A 21,304-nucleotide genomic window follows, 5' to 3' on the forward strand; every position below is an offset into this window, starting at 1 on the left:
TTTTCATACAGTATTGTGTTTGTGACTACATACAGATTTTTATGATAAAAGTAATTTAGTGTACAGTACTTATAATGTAGTAATGTATCTATTACGCTAATTCCAGGTTGGGCCCCAAACTGAGCATAACAGGTGTATGCTCTCTCTCTCTCTTTAAGGATAATGTTAGAGGTATTTGACATGAGATTACTTTAAAGTGTTTCTGGATGATAGAACACATTGTACAATATAAGGATATTTATTATTTTAATTTTATTTTCCAGTCTGCTTATACTAGAAACTAAAATGAAATTAACAAGCGAATATTTTGAATATTGTACAATATGCTCTATCATCCAAAAACACTTTGCAGTAATATTTCAAACACATCTTACATTACCCTTAGAGAGAGAGAGAGAGAGAGAGAGAGAGAGAGAGACTGGAATCACACACCTGTTATGCTCAGTCTGGAGCCCAACCTGGAATGAGCCTAACAAACACACTGTAAATCATAATAAGTACACTGTAAATAATTATCATAAAAATCAGTATTTAGTCACAAACACAATATGAAAAAAAGGGATTTTGACAAAGGAAAAATCTATTTCTGGAGAGGGGACCGTGTCACCCGGTGAAAAAGTCCATTCAGCACTTATTTCTAGGTAATCCGTTGCTAGATACCAGAGAAAGCTAAATGAAATGCTGGAGTTACTACCCCCAGAGCGAGCTCCATTAGATGGAGTCGTGTATGGAAAAGGGTGAACTAAAAAACACGGAACCTTATCCTATACCCCACCAGAATGATGTTTACTATGGGGGGGAGACAACACATGATAGAGGTGGGTCACCGGGTGACACGGTCCCCTCTCCAGAAATAGATTTTTCCTTTGTCAAAATCCCTTTTCTGGATCGGGTCCCGTGTCAGCTGGTGAAAAATTAACAAAGAAATAAATATCATTCTTAAACTGTAAGAGATAACAAAATGTCAGGGGAACAGAAGACCAAAGGTCCACCAAAAATTTTAATTGCTAGCAATAATAACAAGTAATGCACAAATGTAACTGATGGGAGCTTAAAATTAACATGACAATATAAAAAATATACTTAAACAAAATAACTATACAAATTGAAAACATTATAACATAAATGTGTCATTTAGACAAATATACAGATAACACGGTCAGGTGATAAAGTCAAGGCACGCCTGACTGAAATGATTGTAAGGGGATAACTGAGGCAGTGGAGGAAGAATTGACTAGGAATCAGAAAGGGTACTAGAGGGAGGGACAACGTTCCCTGCCGCGACTGCTGAGAATTTAAGAGCTTCTAAGGATTTCAAATAGTGACGTTTGAAAACCAAGGGTGACTTCCAACCAGTGTATTTGGTAAGATCCGCGAAATTCATGTAATGGAAGTAGTTAATGGAGGTGGCCACAGCTCTAATATCGTGAACTCTGGGGACTGAGTCAGGATTAGCCTGCTTTAATTAGTGAATAAATAGTGTTGCTCTACGAAAAAAAAAAAGCGATTTGTTGATAATCTTAGAGATACAGTCCATAGAAAAAATCCGTGAATTGGTGAAAGTTCCTGCATAAAAGTGATAGGTATGTTCCACAAAAATCCGCGACAAAATGAAGCATGAAAAAACGGGGTAGCACTGTACATTTTGAATGTTGCATGAATCTAAATTTTATTTTCTTTTTTCTTTTACCTTGCTACCATCCAAAGTAATTCTTTACAATACTACATGATTTAAAAATGCAGAGATAATAGTATAGTCTATGACTCCTGAGTTAACTCGACAGTGTAAACAAATTATGCACTACATACTAAAAACCAACTTACAAACAATTCAAGATATGAACGGCCATCTAGAATGTAACTCATTTGTAGTAGGGTGGTGACTACCTCACAAAGTAGAGCTTGCAGGTCTGGATACTACTCGGCATGTAGCCACCAGAGTCATCCTGAGATTTGGGGTGATCATGAGCCTGTTGATCACCCGCTGAATCAGACAAAACGGAGGGAAAGCATACGCCTCTAGATTGTCCCATGGCTGCTGGAAGGCATCCTCCATTGCTGCCCATGGGTCTGGCACATTCGAGCAAAACACTGGCAACTGCCTGTTGTACTGGGTTACAAACAGATCTAACAATCTTTCCCCTATGTTCTGGTGTGTGTACCACTCCGTCCCTATAACCTGACACTGATGACTAAGCCTGTCTGCCACCACATTCCAGGTCTCCATAATATACCTGGCTAACAGCTCTACCGAGTACGCTACTGCCCACTTGTGCACTTGCACTGCCAACATGCGAAGCTGGAAGGAAATTAACCCTCCCTGCTTGTTGGTGTATGCAAACTACTGTACCTTGGTGTTGTGGCTCATCATCACAAAGTGCCCTATCACTCAGTCCTGAAACTTCTAAAGGGCCAATTATTATTATTAAAATAGTTTAACCAGACCACTGAGCTGACCATCAGCTCTCATAGGGCTGGCCCGAAGGATTAGGATGGAATGACAAGTCTAGGCTAGAAGCCTAGCACTGGGACCTAATAGGTCACTTGTCAATGATGATAAACGAAAATGAAAATGAAATTAAAAGCTGTAAAAAGGCATACGCTTTCATACTGGAACACACTCACACAATAAATACATTTTAACTCATGCTTCCATACATACTCTTATATTAAAATTTAAAATAAATTAAGTAAAATCATAAAATTTACTTGTTTTAAAATTCATTATACTGATTGATTGTTTTTTCTTATATTTTTCCAATTAATTTGCAGCTTCTCATGAACATTAAAATGGGTGCTATTGAGAACGTTGAAGATTCTGACAAAATTTCTTCTATCGGTCTATTTCAAAATTTGATAGTCGCTGCACGTTATATTTTGGACATTCACACAGTATATGCTTAACTGTTATCAGCACATTGCAATCTGGGCATTTGGGAAGAGGGCCACATGGACTGTTCATTAAGTGTCCATGTGTCAAACGAGTATGGCCTATTCAAGACGTGTCAGAATTACTTGTGCTTGTCTCTCTCTTTGATATGACGAATTCCATTTTCCAACACTGGATTTTATCTGTTTTAATTTATTATTTTCAGGTTCTTCGTTCCATATATTTTGCCATTTTTTACAATGACTGTTTTTATATATTTTGTATAGTCACTGATAGGGATGTCTACATTTGTTCTTGTCATGTAGACCGCTTCTTTAGCTGCTTTATCAGCCTCTTCATTTCCTTTAATCCCTACATGGGCAGGGATCCAACATATTTCAATATTTTTTCCCTTATTATACAATTTATGGATTGAGAACTTTATATGTTGTACAATATTATTTTTGGATTATAGCTTTGAATAGCTTCTATAGCACTTCTGGAGTCGCTATAAATTACAAAATTATTATATGAGACTTCTCTAATTATTTTTATGGCCGATACTATTGCACATAACTCAGCTGTAAATACAGAGGCTTTGTCTGGGAAGGAGAACTGATACGTTTTGTTTTGGGATACCGCAGCATATCCCACTCCGTATTGTGATTTAGATCCGTCAGTGTATATTGCGTAATGTGGACCTTTTCGGATTATATGCTCTACTGCATGTTGTCTTTGGTATTCTGGAGTATATGAATTATTTTTTGATAAATATTTCAAGTGTGTACAAATTCTCGTTTTATTCATTGTCCAAGGAGGAGGCAATTTTAACATTACAGGCAATTGTATATACATATTTAGTGACTCTAACAATCTTCTAGCCCTAATTGGGAAAGAAGGTGGATGATTGTTTATAAACACATCTCTTAATCCAAATAATTTTTGGTTGGAGAATCATTTGTCTGAATTCTCAGAGCACTCTTCATCGTTACTAGCTCTCTATGGAGAGACAGAGGTAGTTCACCACATTCAACTTGTAAAGAAGATGTTGGTGATGATCGAAAAGCTCCTGAACATATTCTAAGACCCTCATTATGAATTGGGTCTACCGTTTTCAGCGTTAAGTCTGATGCCGAGCCATATATTTCACTTCCATAATCAACGATAGACAGCACTGTTGCTTTATACAATAAAGTAAGGGTATGTCTATCGGCTCCCCAAGTAGTGTTCGACAGTTTTTTAATTAGGTTTAATGCTCTTTTACATTTTGATTTCATGTATGTTATGTGGGCTTTCCAGTTCATGTGAGCATCAAATACTAATCCTAAAAATTTTGCTGTTTGGCCAATTGGTATACTATGGTTTCTGATTTTTAAGTCTATTTCTTCTCCTTTTTCCATTTTTTGTTTTTATAAAACATGATTGCTTGGGTTTTATCTATGGAAAATTTAAAGCCTACAGATAAAGCCCATTCATCTATTTTTACTATGCTTTTATTAATGATTCGTTCTGCATGTTTTATTCGAGATGCTGAATAATATATGGCAAAATCATCCATATACAAGTTACTTTTAATACCAGTAGGTAAATTTTTACTGATATCATTAATTGCTAACGTAAACAGTGTGCCACTAAGGACGCTTCCCTGTGGAACACCATTTTCTAGAGGAAATGTTCTAGACAGAACATCATCAATTCTCACCTGAAAACTGCGATTTGTCAAAAAGTTTTGTATAAACCTAGGTAAATGTCCACAGATGTTGTTGTTTTGTAAAGTTTTTAATATAGCATACCTCCATGTAGTGTCATATGCTTTTTCAATGTCAAAAAAGACAGCTACAGTAATTTGTTTTCGTTCAAAACCTCGGCGTATATGGTCTTCTAAGTTACAGAGAGAATCTAATGTAGACCTGTTACACTGTGACCCAAACTGAGTGGGAGTTAAAATTTTATTTTCTCAGTATGTGCCATGTTAGTCGAGCATTTACCATTTTCTCTAGTAATTTGCACATACAACTTGTTAAAGAAATTGGTCTGTAATTGCTTACATTACTGGGATCTTTTCCAGGTTTGGGGATTGGAATAATTATAGCTTTACGCCATTCATCAGGAAATAAATTTCTAAGCCATAAGTGGTTATAAAACTCTAACAAGTATTTCTTTGCCAAAGGTGCTAAATGGCATATCATTTCAAAACAAATATTGTCACCTCCAGGGGCAGATTTATTGCTGTTCAACAGAGCAAATTCTAGCTCTTCCATACTAAATTTCCTATTATAATATATATCTTCTACTGTTTCAAAATTTATTGTTATTAATTCTATATTATTTTTCTTTGTGCGGAAATGCTCATCTAAATTTTTGTTGCTACTTACTTTTGCTAAATTTTCACCTATTACATTACTAATTTCTTTAGGATCAAGTATTTTTTTCCCATCTTTTATTATGGCATGTCTAGGTGGTTTAACATGGGTACCATTTATTTTCCTGAATTTTTCCCATATTTTTTGTATGGGAGTATTTTTAGAGAGCTCTGATACATATTTTTTCCATGAAATGATTCTTCCTTGTATTACTTCTTTTTAAACTTTGCAGATATTTTTTATTATACAGAGGTTTTAATGTATCAATTTCTAATAATAATATAGTCAGTTTTTGTAAGGTTCCTTCTAATATTGGTAACGTTTTGTTTAATTTACTGAATTTTCTATTCAAATTATTTAGTCGTCTTCCAATTTGGTGTTTTATTTTATTAATTCTGTTAGTTTTTCAGACCACCATGGGACTTTGTGTTTTTGTCGGATGAGATTTGGATTTTGGTATTGCTTTATCAGCAGCATTTGTAATGAAATCAACAAGAAATTCATTAGTTTCATTATGGTCTTTCAAATATTCAAATGGTGGGATATTCCTGGTGTGGAATTCATATTGTTCCCAATCTGCTTTATAAATGTTATATCGAGGGGCATGTTTGGTGGGGTTATTCTGTAATAAAGAAATTAATATGGGGAAATGATCACTTGTATGCAAGTCATCTACTGTATTCCAGTCCAATCTGTCTACTATGTCTGCTGTACATAGAGTTAGGTCAATTGAGGAATATGTTCCATGTGTTTTAGAAAAATATGTGCTGATTTCGTCATCATTTATACAGCACATGTCATATGAATCTATGAATTCCTCTATTTTAATTCCTGCTCTATTTGATTCTGTACAATTACAGTCCCACATTGGGTTGTGGGCATTAAAATCACCTACTATTAACGTTGGTTCCTTAGTATTATTAAGTAATTCTTTGATTTTGTCAACGTCATAATTTTTATTAGGTTGATTGTACAAATTATGAATTACATAATTATCGTTTTTATTCGTATTCTAATACTCGACGTTTGCAGATCAGTAAATTTTACAGGTACTTTGTCATAACATACTTTGTTATGTACATATAGGCAGTACCTAAATTTCCTCTTCCTCTCTTGATGCAGATGCTAAGGTATATTTACCTATCGTTAATATTGTTTTGTTGACATGTTGCAAACATAATATCATTGGTTCATATTCTTTTAATAACCGTTGTATTTCTCCTAGGTGTAATCTGGTCTGTAGACCATTTACGTTCCATTGTATAATATAACTATTGAAAATATTTTTTATAGCGGTCGGGTTTTACTCTCTTGTTTTGTATTATCAATTTGGAATTTTTCTAACAATTTACTCACGACATTCATCTGTTTTTCCTTATAATAGACTAAGTGCTCAATGCACATGCACCCTTTTTCATGGTTACTCAAATCTGTGGTTTCTTTTTTTCTATATTTCATAAAATTTCTTATAATGTTTGTTAAACCATCTTTTGTTATGCTTTTGTTGTTATTGCATAATTCAATGAAACAATCATTACATCCACAAGTATTATCATGTGTATTTCTTTTTCATTTGCTCTTGTTCCAATTATTGGAGAAGGAGTAATCTCTTCTCCTTGACATAATCATTATCATCTATGGTATGATTCTCTTTCACTTCTTCAGTGTTCTCGACATTTGCCTTCATAGGTTCTATTATTATTTTAGGAGATAAAGGTATATTCTTAGCTTGTTTTTGTTTTTGTTCCTTTTTCATCTCCTTTATCTTTGGTTTAACTGATGTTTCTCTAATAATAGTTGGTTTCTTCGTTTTGGGTGGTGTTCTCTCCAAAGGCCTTTTTTATCTTTAATTTCCTGTCTATCTCTACCCTCTTCTGTCACTTTAGTAGCAGCATCCTCCTGTGTTTCTATCTGCATTAATATTTCAAATGAATTGGACAAAATATTATCCATCTCATTTGTACCTGTTTCTTTATTTTTTACAATTTTATTTTTTATTTCTAAATTATTAATTTTTTCTTGAGATTTACTTTTCTGTGCTCTGTTATTTCTATCTGTTTCCATTTTTGCTTCATTTTTTGCTCTTGTTATTGAGGAATATGAATGTTTCTTAGATGGATCTTGCATTCCTCTCACTTTTAATTCCAATTTAGCCTCTCTGATAGACATCCCTGTTCGTTCTTGCAACATTTTCAACTCTGTATTGTATATGTAGTACACACACTCTTTGGACCTAGCATGATGATCCTGTCCACAGTTTACACATTTGGGTTCACTACATTTCCATTGTGTGGCATGTTCATTAGATCCACAATAAGCACATACAGGTTCATTTCGACAGTTTTTCTTTGTGTGTCCATACTTACTACAATTTTGACATTGTAGTGGTTTGGGAACATAAGGTCTCAATTCTCTATTTTGACCCAAAATTTTTATTTTTTGAGGTAACTCTTGACCCTCAAATTTTATTTTTGCAATTCTTAATGCTTTATTATTTTGTTTACTTGGTATTATATATACCTCACAGTCTTGGATTTTGGGTATCTCATTTTAAGAGAGTCCAACAGTATATTTTTTGTCAACTGGTTCGTCATTATTTTCAGGAAGTACAATAGTACCCTGAATGCTGTTCATAGTGTCATGCTTTTTACTTTTACATTTATATTGTCAACACTTTTTATTGACAGATAGTCCTCAGACTGGTTTTTGGTTGTGGCTTCTATAAGCCACGTCTTCATTTTTATGTCTAAACGACATTTCTGTCGTTGAGTGTCTTTTTAATAAGAAGTTTTCTAACTTTAGGGCTGATATTTGCTGTTCTGTTTCCATGGTTAGAAACCTTGACCAACTTCCACTCCCAAAGAGGGAGTCGAAGTGAGTCAAGGTTGGGTCAAGACGATATTTACTTTTTTTTGATTTGTTGTGTACTGGAGCATAAGGTTCCAGTGTGATTATATTTGGATTCTTTATTGTTTTTTCCAAAGAAAGGTTGTTACAAGAGGTTCCATCGGTCGTCATCTGTGCCGAGTCACTACCATCAAAGGGCCCAGGGGTACTCGAATCTTTATTTTCACTTTGCATAAAGATTTGAGGGAGAGAAAAAAAAAAAAAAAAACCTGAAAACCTTAAAAAGATATCATCAGCCTTTCATGGAGTTCATTCCTCCACTAATGGCACAAGTGAGAACCGACTCCCAAATGTCCGCATCCCTACCCTACCCCAAAGGGGATGGCACAACATGATTAGAGTGGCTCAAGTGTAAGCCAACCCGCTTGATAGGACTGAGAGCATTACTAGAATACAATCATCCCCACCCTAATCACATTATGGGCAAACCGGACAGAATGCCGAGAGTCCTATTCCCAGAACTAGACCCCCCTGGAATCCGTGGTCCAGTCCCGTAGAATAGTTCCGCCTGAAAACTCAGGTCCGAACATTATTGGGCAGTTGATGGTCCTGCCACGGTTCTCACTATTTAGCTTCGGATATAAACCCAATCCCAGCTATGATACCTTTTCCTATTTACCAGGTCCAAGAAATTTGTACGAAAGTGAAAATATCCACGCCATTTAAATCGAAAGGTTTGTAGGTGATCCGTCAGGGCCCGGGCTCTTATTCTTCGTAAGAACGAAGAAGAAAAGCCAGGGCCCCTTACCCCCTCACCACGTGAAGGAACCTACTTCGAGGGGTCTAAAGGGCCAAAAAGGCCGCTTTGAGTTCCAGGATACTGTGGTGGTGGTGTCTGTCATTAATGGTCCCACATATCTGAAACCAGCAACTCCTCCAGGTGTGCAACCCATCCTCGGTCAATGCATCCGAGAACAGAGGCATCTCAGGAGGGGTAGTGCCTAATGTTGCTTCTATTAAGAGGTTCCTGTTATCTAGCCACAAAGCTAAGTCTTTCCTTACTTCCTCCGAGAGACGAATTGGAAAGAATGGAGACCAAAACTACTTCATTCTCCACTGAAGGGAGCAAAAGTGAAGTTACCCGTGAAGGACCAGCTTCTCCAAAGATGACAGGTAACCAAGAACTACTTGCCACTCCTGAGCAGGTTGTTCCTGCTGAGACAGAACATCTGCACTGCATCTCTGAACCTGCTGATATGCAAGTCCGAGGTTTAAGTCTGTCTAGGTAAGCTCTTAAAGGTTCTTAGCTGGACATAACCAAGCCACTTCTCCATTGCCCTCCAAAGCAGTTAAATTAGGTGCTGTCACAAATCTGGGAAGGGCTTTTACTTCTACATTTCTTCTCTAAGCAATGTAAGAAAAGATTGGTTTCCACTGGAACAAAGCCCACATACAAGAAAGGGCTTGAAGCTCACTACTACATTTTGCCGTTGCAAGAGCTAAAAGAAAAAGTGTCTTCAAGGCTATTAACTGATGCCTTATCCAAGGGCCAAAACTGAAGTAACATTAAATCCTTAGGGACTATGTCCAAATTTCATCATTTACCATGACAAGATAATTTGAAATTTCCAGCTCAAAAGATTGAAAACCTCTTTCAAATTTAAATCTTGAGTGATATTCCAGTTGGCATGAAGCAGACCTGAAGACAAACATAAAGCAACATCCTTTGTTCGCTGGGAAAGAAAACTGCTATGCCTACCTGAGATACCAGCAGAACTTAATCAGGATATCTATATTGCCTACCTGAGATGCCGGCAGAACTTAATCATGATATCTATAGTCGTACAGGTCCTGGATACCCCTCTGGGCAAGCACTAAGATCAATAATAGACAACTGTTACTGATGGGATCTTCTCAATTAAGACTGCCTGAATAGATCTTTCATGAACGAGAGAAGGCAAGGAACGTCTACCGTCAGGAAAGGAAGTTTGGGAAGCCATTCCCTTTAGGACCACCATGGAACTATCAAAATCATCCTTGTGTTCTGCAAAGCTTGTAACTTGAGCATTTCCTCAAAACAGCAAAGGAAAAACATAGGGTCTGGATTTGACCACTTTTGAAGAAAAACATCAACTGCCCATGCCTGAGGATCCTGGTATGGAGGGCAGTACAATATACTGGGAGTGCTGTGCTTTGGGGAAATTGCGAACAGATTGATGTTTAGATCTCCCCAAAGGTTTCCACAACTTCCACCAAACGTGAGGAAGCAGTGACCAATCTGACAGAAGACCTTGCCCTTTCCTGCCTAGTTGGTCTTTGATGACATTGTTTCTCTCTAGGACAAAATGAGGTACAGGAATGATGTTCCTGGACTCTTTCCAAAAGAGATGGAAGTTTCTTTGCTAGCCTGAACAGATCACTTGATTTGTGTTGGAAAAGACTGATTGTATTGTCTCCAAGTAGGTGTAAGACCATTTCAAACTGCCCAAAGCTCTAGGTTGTTTATAAACAGCTTGCTCTTCTCTACAGTCCAACTCCCTGACGTCAAATGTTTCTCAGAATAGGCCTCCATTATATTTCCAAGACACCTGAGGACATGTAAGATGCGGGTTCTTGAGGTCTAGAGAAGGACCCATGAAAATTCTCTTAAAAGTGGTAGAAAACGTCAATCCATCTCTCCGTCGGAAAAACCCTGAAAATAGTGAGTCGATCTTCATCCTCAGATAAACAATTAACTGGATCAGAAAAAGCATAGATTTGTTGACATTGAACAAAATGCCCAGTCACCAGGCAAGACATAGAAGATAATCACCCTCCAGACTGGCTGAAACTAATTGGCATGAACTAACCAGTTATCCAAATATAAGAGAACTCTGATACCAAGCAAATGACTCCACTGTGCTAAAGACGCCAACACAGGTAAATACTTGTGTTGCCGTACTTGACCAAAACACAAAGCTCAGAATTGGAAGACCTTCCCTTGGAAGACAGTGTAGATACTTCTTTGACCGAGGATATACCGGGATGTGAAAGTACATATCCTACTTAACAGAAACCATCCACTGCCCTTTCGAATGGTTGCCAAGACCACCTGAATGACTCCATTGAAAAGGGAGTAAAATGAATAAACTTCTCGAGACTGGAAATGTCCAATACTGGCCTCCAACCCCCCTCCCTGAGGTCTTGGTAACAAGAAAAAACAATGGTAAAACCTTGGTGACTAGATTAAAACTGACTCAATTCCTTGTTGCGTAACAACTGTTTGCAATTTTTTCATTGAGAATGTGAGCCTTGAATACTTACTGAAGCAGAACTTTGAGTGTTTTGGGTAATTCCGCACCAAACTTTCACGTGCAAAAGGTTCTATGGACAAGACCCTTGGGGGAAGATTTCAAAGATAGTGCTAAGAATTTTCTATTCTCATGATTCAAGACATCTTAGGCGATGGCCCTAAACAATTAGGGATTAAAGAGACAATGGCGGGTTGTGTCAAAAATGATGTGTTGTAAGGGACCGCATGGCGGTCCTAGGAGCACACGTGCGTGTGAGTCAGCTAATGGACAAAGCATCCTGCTCTCTCTCCCTCCCGTGTGTCAGCGGTGATCGCTCGAAGGAACGCAACTTCTTCCATACAACATTCCTGTATATTTCTCTTAACCATTGTTGCCTCGATTCATTTATGATCACCACTACTTGCATTGCCATGCAAACATTCCGATCATGTACTCATAATGTTCCACTGAATCTTCTGTATCAAACTGTATGTATGTTCCTATTGTGAAGACGTCAAACGTCTTGCCATTTCACATATATTATGCTACTGCATTGTATTCATTAATCTGTCTCAAATCTCATGCAAATGTCCATATGTGGAATTTCCTGGCCTTTCCACTAACATATGTTTTATCATTGTACATTTATTGTCTCTCACAATCGCCATCTGTTTGTCTGTCTACAAGCACAGACGTCCGAAACATAATCTCTGTCTTGTCTTGTCTGTGTGTAGAAACTACATTGCGGCTCGCACCAGCCAATAACAATCTTGAAGATTCTGTACATTTATTCAGTAAGGACCAAGCAATAAACAAGACAACACCCAGCCAGTGTGTCAGTCAATACCTTCCTTACAGTGTCAAAAATGACATTTTTATGATAAAATTAAGTGTTATCAAGCAATTAAAGGATTTTGACAAAGGAAAAATCTATTTCTGGAGAGGGGCCCGTGTCACCCGGTGAAATAGTCCATTCAGCACTTATTTCTAGGTAATTCCGTTGCTAGATACCAGAGAAAGCTAAATGAAATGCTGGAGTTACTACCCCCAGAGCGAGCTCCACTAGATGGAGTCGTGTATGGAAAATGGTGAACTACAAAAACACGCAACCTTATCCTATAGAGATTCCCAATGTCAAAAGTCCCAACGAGAGAGGTGCCGATACAAGCCCATGCACTACTCGCGGGCTGTATACAAGGCGACACTAGTCGCATTCCATGTTAGCACCCAGCTCACTAGAATGAAGTTTATGAAGGGAGGGAGAGAATGAAAAACAGGGGTGGGTCACATTGGTGACATCGGGCCCTCTCCAGAAATAGATTTTTCCTTTGTCAAAATCCTTTTTCTGGATCGGGGTCCCGTGTCACCCGGTGAAATAATAGAGAAATAAACATCATTCTTATGCTATTAAAGACTTAAATAGAAACGTTGAAAACTAGGAGAATTCTACCCTGAACATTAGTAAGGTCCTCTAAGTTTATGTAATGAAAATAATGTAAGTGGTCACCGTCTAAGATCATGAGCTTAGAATAGCACCTGAATAGGCTTGTATTAAGAAAATACTTCCTGCCTAAAAGCAGACCCAATGACAGTGCCCCCTTTTTTAAAGGAGAGGACCTGACAAAATTGCGAGGTCCTGTCTAAAAAAGCCTGCAAGGAGAAAACTGGACACAGAAACAGACCTTGTAAAAGGGGAGTACTTTCCAAGGTGACCACCAAAAATGAGGACCTTCAATTGTAGATAGAAAGTTAGGGTGAGGAATTCACAACACTACCCCTGATGAGGGGAAACCAAAATGATTGGTTCCGCCAGACAGGGCAGACAGTACAGGAAAACTAACACTAGAAGCTAAGCTGATTAAAAATTTTTGGGACTTCTTTAACAAGGAAAGGTAAGAACAAGATGATTGTTGGTTACCGAAGCTAACTCCGATACATTATTCAAAGACCAGGAAACCGAATGTGGACGGAGTACTGTTCTTAGACGAACACAGACCTTAGGGATGAAAGTTAAGAGCCTGTGAGTCTGGTTCCAACAAAACACTTTCCTCGAGACCAATGCGGCCGCATCAGTACTGTAGCTTCGAAAACTATGTGAAGAGTGCTAGTTACTTAACTGCAGAACCATACTGCAGTAGAATAGGATCCCTTAACTGATTTTAGGAAAACAGTAATAACAGGACCAATATCAGTTTCCTCCTAAACTGTAAGATTCACAAAGACCACAAAGCCAGGACATCAGAGTTTGAGGGGGCTGACGCAGGCTGAGTTTATACCAGACGGGACAGCTTGATAGTTTGTGGCTGAATTGGGTTGCAAACAGACCTACTTCCAGGCCCAGGAAAAGGTCACAAGACTACCTGAATGACGCTCCGTCTAAGGACTATTCCGACACCAGGGGGGAGGCCCCGGATAGGGAAAAAGCAGTGACTTTTTGGACCCCTACGAGAAGGGCGGTAGACAGAGGCACCTGCGTCTGTTGGTTATGGAGAAGAATGAACCATAACCTGAACGAAGCAATTCGAGTCCAAAACCACTTGTTTACGCAGCGCACTATTGCTGTTTTGTTCAGAACCAGCCTAAAAGGAAACCTCTTGGGGGGAAGAAGTTTTCCAAGGACAGGAAGACTGTCACCGCCCTCCAAAGCGTTGATATGGAACTGCCGGAACGTGACCGACTAAGTACCATGTACTTCATTGGGCCAAAAAATATCCACCTCACCCGCCCAGAGAGGTGACGGTGTGGAATACTGAGGCCGGAGGGGAAAGCTGGAGAGAAACTGACTTCGGTAAGCACTTGATAGTTGTGCAAGGCCGGAGGCCACTATTCAAGCAGGAGGAATCAGGGAGACACGTCCCTGACTCCGCCATACCCCGGTCATAAACTCCAGCTTTGACTTCAGAAGGAGAACCATCACTGAAGCAAACTGGAGAAAACCCAAGACCTTTTCTTGGGCACAGCGAGAGGTATGCTTGAGTTGATGAAATGATAGGACGTCCTTGCTATCTCTTTCCACTTCCACTGGATTCATAACTACGGAAGGCTACCCTCCTGAATCAGGTGGGATTCCTTCCTGGTTACTTAGAAGCCCAAAGACTCCAGAAACCAATTATAATGACCGGCGCCCTCAGGCAATTCCCGACGCTGGGTGCCCAAATGAGCCAGGCAACTAGATATGCAGCTAGCATAGCCTCCTAATACCGGAGCTGTTGAACTACGGTATTGTTCAAACTGGCAAAGACTCTGGAGCCGCATTGAGGAGGGCATGAACCTGAAGGGTACGCCTGCTCCCCGAGTCTGAATCCCAAGAAGGGATAGGACCTTTCTGCAACCAAGATGTGAAAGGAAGCGTCGGAAAGGTCTATAGAGGTGGTTACGGCTCCACGGCGCAGTAGGATCCGAACCCACAAGACTGTAAGCAACCGAGACTTGCCGCATGAATAAGGAAAACAAACGGGACACGCCCGGAAAAATTTTCCAGTGGAAGGGAACTTCCTTGGCAGACTGAAAAAGCCTGACAGGCCATTCACAAAGACCCCCAGAACTCTGGCCGGAGGCTGATTGAACCTGATTGGGGGGACAACAGTCCAGCTCCACCCCGGGCCCTGATAACTATACTCTGGGCCCAGGAACTGGAGTTCCAGTGGCCCCGAAAATGGTACAGCCTCCCACCCATATGAGAAATACTACAGGGAGGAGGCTTGACTGCCTCCCGTGAAGCGGATGCCTTCCCAATTTCTCGGAGAGGAGTAGGATGCGTCCCTGCTCCTATGATAACCCCGAGGGTCAGAGCCTCTGGCCAAATATCTAGTGAAAATTCTTTCCTTAGGTTTTCGTATGAAGCAAAGAAAACTCTGGCGGAGGCACGTGGGGGAGGTAGAGACACACAGGGGTGTTACAAGGGGCTGATGTGTTGGCTGAACCCGCACACATCGAGGTGGAGGCTGGGAGTGAGAGCTGACGGCTGTCTAGGGGCAGAGACCTGAAGAGCCTGCACCACCGCCTGAGCAGGGGGGCTCTTGAACTACATGAACTTCTTGCCGGACTTGGGACAGGTCCCGGCAAGATCAGACCGTTTCTGCTCGTAGGGGTAGACACCCATGAGAACGGAGGCTCTGGGTAACATTAGTAGCCCCAGACGGGCGTAACAACGCCCACCTGGGGAAAAGATTAATTCTCCAGGTGAAACTGTTCATAAGATTTTTCAGCTCAAGGCGGAACGGGCAAGCCTGACTTACCCCTGTTTCAGCTTCCGAAAATTGACTCCGGAAGCTTAGGGAGCTGTACGCTGAATAAATTAGAAGCGTAGTCCGGGGTTAGAAGATTCACTGTGAATGTATCTGTGATATCTGTCTCCCGGAAATGCCTCAGCGATACATTTTCAAAACAAGCCTGTTGATAAGAGGGGCTACATTCGGAGCACAAGGGGTAAGAAACAGGGCTCTCAAAGAGAGCACGGTAAGACCCCACAGCTGGCGTGAACTTGGAATTCTCCGCCTGCCACTCCGTTCAGGGAGACGATGTGTCCAGCCCCTAGCTGAGGGCTCACTTATGGATCCTGCCAGACAGATGCCATGTTCGTTCTGACAGTCTGGTAAAACCCGGATAAGAGGATACCAGACCGGAAGGGAAGAAATGCCCTTCCACCAACCTCCGTGTGCCCACACCCCCGACAGGAGGGTGCCTTCATGCTGGGAAGCATAAAGGGAAGGCGCCAAGATTCCCCAGACTGGAGGGGAAAAGAGGTGGAGGTGTCCGGAACGATAGAATTCCGGAACGGAGCAGGACTTAACAGGTGATCCATTGACAATGAGTCTTGAGATTAATCTCTTGGGATTTAAGCTCCTGGAAAAGGGAAGGCACGGACCATGAGGTAGATAGTTGGTTTAAAAGGTTGACAATGACCCTCAAATCGAGCTCCTTATAAGGAGACCCGTAAAAGAGTTTTCAACAAAGGAAGGAGGGGGTAACCGCCTTGCTTTGCTTGGGCCATGTCCCTTTCCAGAAGACGAGGCCAAACTCGTAGATGGCACCGGATTAGAGATCCGAGACGTCCTCGAGGGGGCCCCGGAGCGGGTCTTCTTGCTTTAAAAAAGGGTCTTTTTTTTTTTTTTTTTTTTTTTTTTTTTTTATATATATATATATATATATATATACTGACTTCACCTTAGGGATGGTAGACCAGGAACCGTCGAAAAGGGATGAGAAGCTAACGAAACCCCTAAAGGAAAAGTTTGCCTCACCTAATTCCGAGCTAAGCGGAAAAGGTTTGTCTCAATTATTCCCGCACCTACTTATCGTTCCGGGACGATGTTCACAGGTCCGAGAACGAGACAGAAGGCCGCAACGTCTTCAGAAAACTCTCCGTAAACAATTAACTTGAAGCGAAGAGTTACAAGACTTGCGACCAGCCTCCAGCAGGGGGAAAAATTAGGACCCCAGACACCGGAGGAACAACTATTAATAAGTTATATAAGACGGAGTTTGGCGAAGGAAAAACCGATAGGTGTATATGAAACCTACCAATTTACCGATAATCTCGCCCGGAAACGGAGTTTGGCGGAGGAAATCGATAGGCTTATATGAAACCTACCGATCCACCGAGAATCTCGCCCGGAGAGAGCCCAAACACCGAAAGATTAACTATTAATAAGCCACAAGAGGCGGAGAACCGATAGGTTTATATGAAACCTACCGAATTAACGAGAATCCCGTCCGGAGACGGAATTTGGCGGAGTGAAATCGATAGGCGTATATGTGAAACCTACCGATTTATCGCCGAAAGAGCGACTATTAATAGGCCACATGAGGCGGAGCTTGACGGAGGTAAAACCGACAGGTGTATATGAAACCTACGGATTCATCAGGTAGCCTGCTCGGGAGAGCATAGCGTACAACGCAATCTGCCGGGTGCCAAACGACTAATAATAAGCCAAAGGAGGCGGCGTTTGGCGGAGATAAAACCGACTGGTGTAAATAAAACCTACGGATTCATCAAGTAGCCTGCTCGGAGAGAGCATAGCGTACTTTACAACCTTCCGAGTCAAGAATAAGTCACATGAGGCGGAGTTTGGCGGAGACGAAACCGACAGGTATATATAAAACCTACGGGTTCATCAAGAAGTCTGCTCGGGGGGAGCATAGCGTACTTCATAACCTTCCGTGCCAAACTATAAATCCAAAACAGACTGCGCACCGGAATGGGAGCTATAGACTCCGTGATCGCTGGTTTGTTGCAGGATAGCGGAGCATTCCTGCACTTGACAAAACCAGCCGAAAACGTATGAGAAAAGGGCATGCTGGAACGGATGCCGGAGCAGAGTACCGTAGCAGCCACTAGCCTAGTCAGACCAGGAAAACCCCCGGAGAAAACCGGAGAGAAAACCGGGCTAACGGGACAAAACTCATAGACATAAAAACAGAGTCAACGGAACATTCCGGAAGCGATCATGTTTGAACAAAATGTGGGAAGGTTATGAACTGTTCGGAAGTGGGCGCACTCCGAGCCAAGAGAGGAAAACCCCGGAGGAGGATATCCTGAACGGCGATAGCGGTGGGGGGAATAAACGCCGACCGCTAAACACTAAAACCGCCGTAGCAGTAAGCAAGGAGAGCGCCCAACAAGATAACGAAACACCGAACAGGTAGTAGCAAAAGGAGGGGGAACGCCGAAAGTAAACAAAGCAGAAAACAGTTAGGTGGAAAACGCTAACTGGCCTCGTATGAGATCCCAACAGTGAGGTGCGAACATGTAGGAAGCACCACGAAGGGAAATAGTCGACGTAAAAGGAAGGGGGAAGGATAGGCCAGGAGGTTGGTAACCCAAAGCAGCGACCAGGGTGGGACAGCACTCCCGGGCGCCCAGAGATTCTCATAGATCCCTCGCCATGTAAGCTGTGATGCACGACAAGAGCGAGAGAAAAGGAGAGGAAGGGCAAAAACCTCTACGGCCAGGAGAGCAATGAAAGATAAAAGGAGTGTGAACAGGAGTGGGGAGAGCACTCCCGGTCACCTCCAGGTCCAGGTGGAGTGCCAACTCAGACAAACCGAGGGACAATCAATCAATGCAGAGGGAGGGGATGTAGGCTACAACATAAAATAAGGATAAATTGCTCTCAAGCCTTGGAAAGTTAACAAACCTTGAAAACAAACCAAGGGGAGAGAGAGCAAAGGATAAAAGGGAGAGAAGGGGACTCTCGATACCACAAAATAATATATATATAGTCGGTAAAAGAAGTGTGAACAGGAGTGGGGAGAGCACTCCCGGTCACCACTGGTAAGCAACCCAAAGAAGGATTGAACTAGGACAGGCTACGCAGGTAAACCCTCGCTATTCCAGCTTAACTTATTAGGAACATTAGCCTAAGTGAAAAGCCGAAACAGGGAGAGGGTGGACGTAGGCAATATATCCAAGCCAAAACCAAACAAAGGGAAGCACCAGACATAAAACACACGTGTACAGAACGAGATCACCGACATGAAACTCATACGTACAGATTGAGAACGTCCCCTCCTTAACGATTTTTCCCCGAAGGGAAAAAGTGTTACAGCCAACCCCTAGGCTAACCTAACTGACGATGTAAAGGAAGGAAGCCTAGGAGAGGGGTAAAGGCTAACCAATAACTCAAAAAATTCATAATAAAGCAAAATTTGTCTATAAGGTACATGTAGGAGGATAGGAAGGCCCAACACAACATGGACGTGAAGGGACATGACCGACCTCCAGTTAAATGAAAGTACCCCAAAATTAACAAAAATCAAAAGCATCCAAGCACAAGGTCAAAAATTAAATGTACCAATGAAAATCATGTTCCCATACACTTAGAGAAGTGAGTCTAAAACAAGGCAAAATAAGGCCAAAATAAGAAGCGAATAGGCCCGAGGGGGAACCACGTAGCCTAAACAGCAAGACAGCACTTGACCAGGAAGGGAACACAAAATTCACAAAATAAACAAAATTATAAAAACAAAGTAAAAACAAAGTAAAAACCGTAACAGTACCAATGAAAATAAGATCCCCAAAGGCTACGAGAAGTGAGAGACAAAAATAAAGCATAATGAGGCCATGATAATAAGCGAATGGGCTCGAGGGGGAAGCTCGTAGCCTAAACGCTCAACAACACTTCTCGTAATGAAGCTACGATAAAAAGCGAATGGGCCCAAGGGGGTAGCTTGTAGCCTAAACGCTAAACATCACTCTCATAATGAAGCCATGATAAAAGGCGAATGGGCCCGAGTGGGTAGCTCGTAGCCTAAACGCTAAACATCATTCCCGTAATAAAAATCACTCGTAATGAAGCCATGATAAAAAGCGAATGGGCCCGAGGGGGTAGCTCGTAGCCTAAACGCTAACCAGCACTTCTCGTAGTAAATGGGTACAGAAAAAACATAAAATTAATCAAACCTACTAAAGTTAGGGATCATTAATGGTAAAATATCCCAAATAAAAAGGGATACAAATAAAAAACACAAAACAAACATGCCGACCCAAGACCAAGGGAGGTCAAGAGACGACGTGAGAGGAGATCGAGACGGGCGTTATAAATCCGTTTAATTATTAAACTAAAGGAAAATAAGGAGCCTCAATCGCCTAAAAAACAATAAAACACTGGTACTCAAGTAATTGAAGAAGAACCTTGCAAGGATGCCATAAAAAATCCAAAATAGAGCACAAAATAAGGATCACTACGAAATTACGTGTGAACGAAAAAACGTGCTAAAATGAAATGAGACTAGTGTTGCCTTGTATACAGTCCGCGAGTAGTGCATGGGCTTGTATCGGCACCTCTCTCGTTGGGACTTTTGACATTGGGAATCTCTATAGGATAAGGTTCCGTGTTTTTGTAGTTCACCCTTTTCCATACACGACTCCATCTAGTGGAGCTCGCTCTGGGGGTAGTAACTCCAGCATTTCATTTAGCTTTCTCTGGTATCTAGCAACGGAATTACCTAGAAATAAGTGCTGAATGGACTATTTCACCGGGTGACACGGGACCCCGATCCAGAAAATAAAATAAAATGTTATATATGCTTACCAAACAATTACAGTGACTAGCTTTCTACACAGTAGTCTGACAAAATTCAAATTTTCACAGTGGTGCTACCACTGCTTGTGTAGCTGACAGGGTACTGCCCACTCTTGCGACTGATAGGTACAACTCAGCAAAGAGCTTCAATTTCTTTGGTGCCCAATGTCCATTGAGGGGAGGGGGTGGGCTCTGATTATGGAATTGCTTGGTAAGTACTGTATATATAAAACTTTATTTTATCATAAAAATGTTATTTTATCATAAAAATGTCATTTTCATATAAGTGACTTACCAAGCAATTGCATAGCTGAATCCACATTGAGAGGAGGTGGGAATCATGGACATGTTCTAATCCAAAACATTAATAAAGATAATGACTTTGAACTAGGAAGGTTACTAGACTGGGTCAATGCTTGTTGGACCTTACCTGTTAAGAGAGCTGCTTCAGGCACGTACTGTAACTGGTCGGCGTTCATCTTAACATGTAGAAGGCATGGCAGTATGGCCAAGAATTGCCTTTACTTCATTGGGGATTTTGCAGCCATGGAAGTTCACCAATGGGTGACAAAGATTAAAAAAAGAGTGCCCCTGCCATGGGCAAGGACCAGAATAAAAAACAACGCTGTCACCTACACTAACATAAAAAACTTACACCCCAACCATTAAAAAACTAGAGGGTATTCCAGGTACAATGTACCCCCAAGCTTCCCTTGAACTCAACACCTAAAACTCAACACGCAACATCAGGGCGAGAGGAAAACAGAGGGACAGAAAGTCCCCTATGCTTCCTTTTCCAACACCATGCCAGCCACGGATAAAGGACCCAAAGTACAACAGTTATCAAACACATTTTCCACGTCTTTATGATAATGCGAAACAAAAACTGATCTACACTTCCAAATTTTTTATTGTAGAATGTTCTCA

General features: G+C 41.0%; 1 long non-coding RNA gene across 4 annotated transcripts in view; it reads right to left on the reverse strand.

Annotated features, from left to right (window-relative positions):
- Window positions 1–21,304, reverse strand: part of LOC136831446 (uncharacterized) — a 130,834-nt gene that overhangs the window by 16,432 nt on the left and 93,098 nt on the right. The window lies entirely within an intron of this gene.

This window comes from Macrobrachium rosenbergii, chromosome 48 (genome assembly GCF_040412425.1).
Source record: "Macrobrachium rosenbergii isolate ZJJX-2024 chromosome 48, ASM4041242v1, whole genome shotgun sequence".
Lineage (NCBI taxonomy): Eukaryota > Metazoa > Arthropoda > Malacostraca > Decapoda > Palaemonidae > Macrobrachium > Macrobrachium rosenbergii.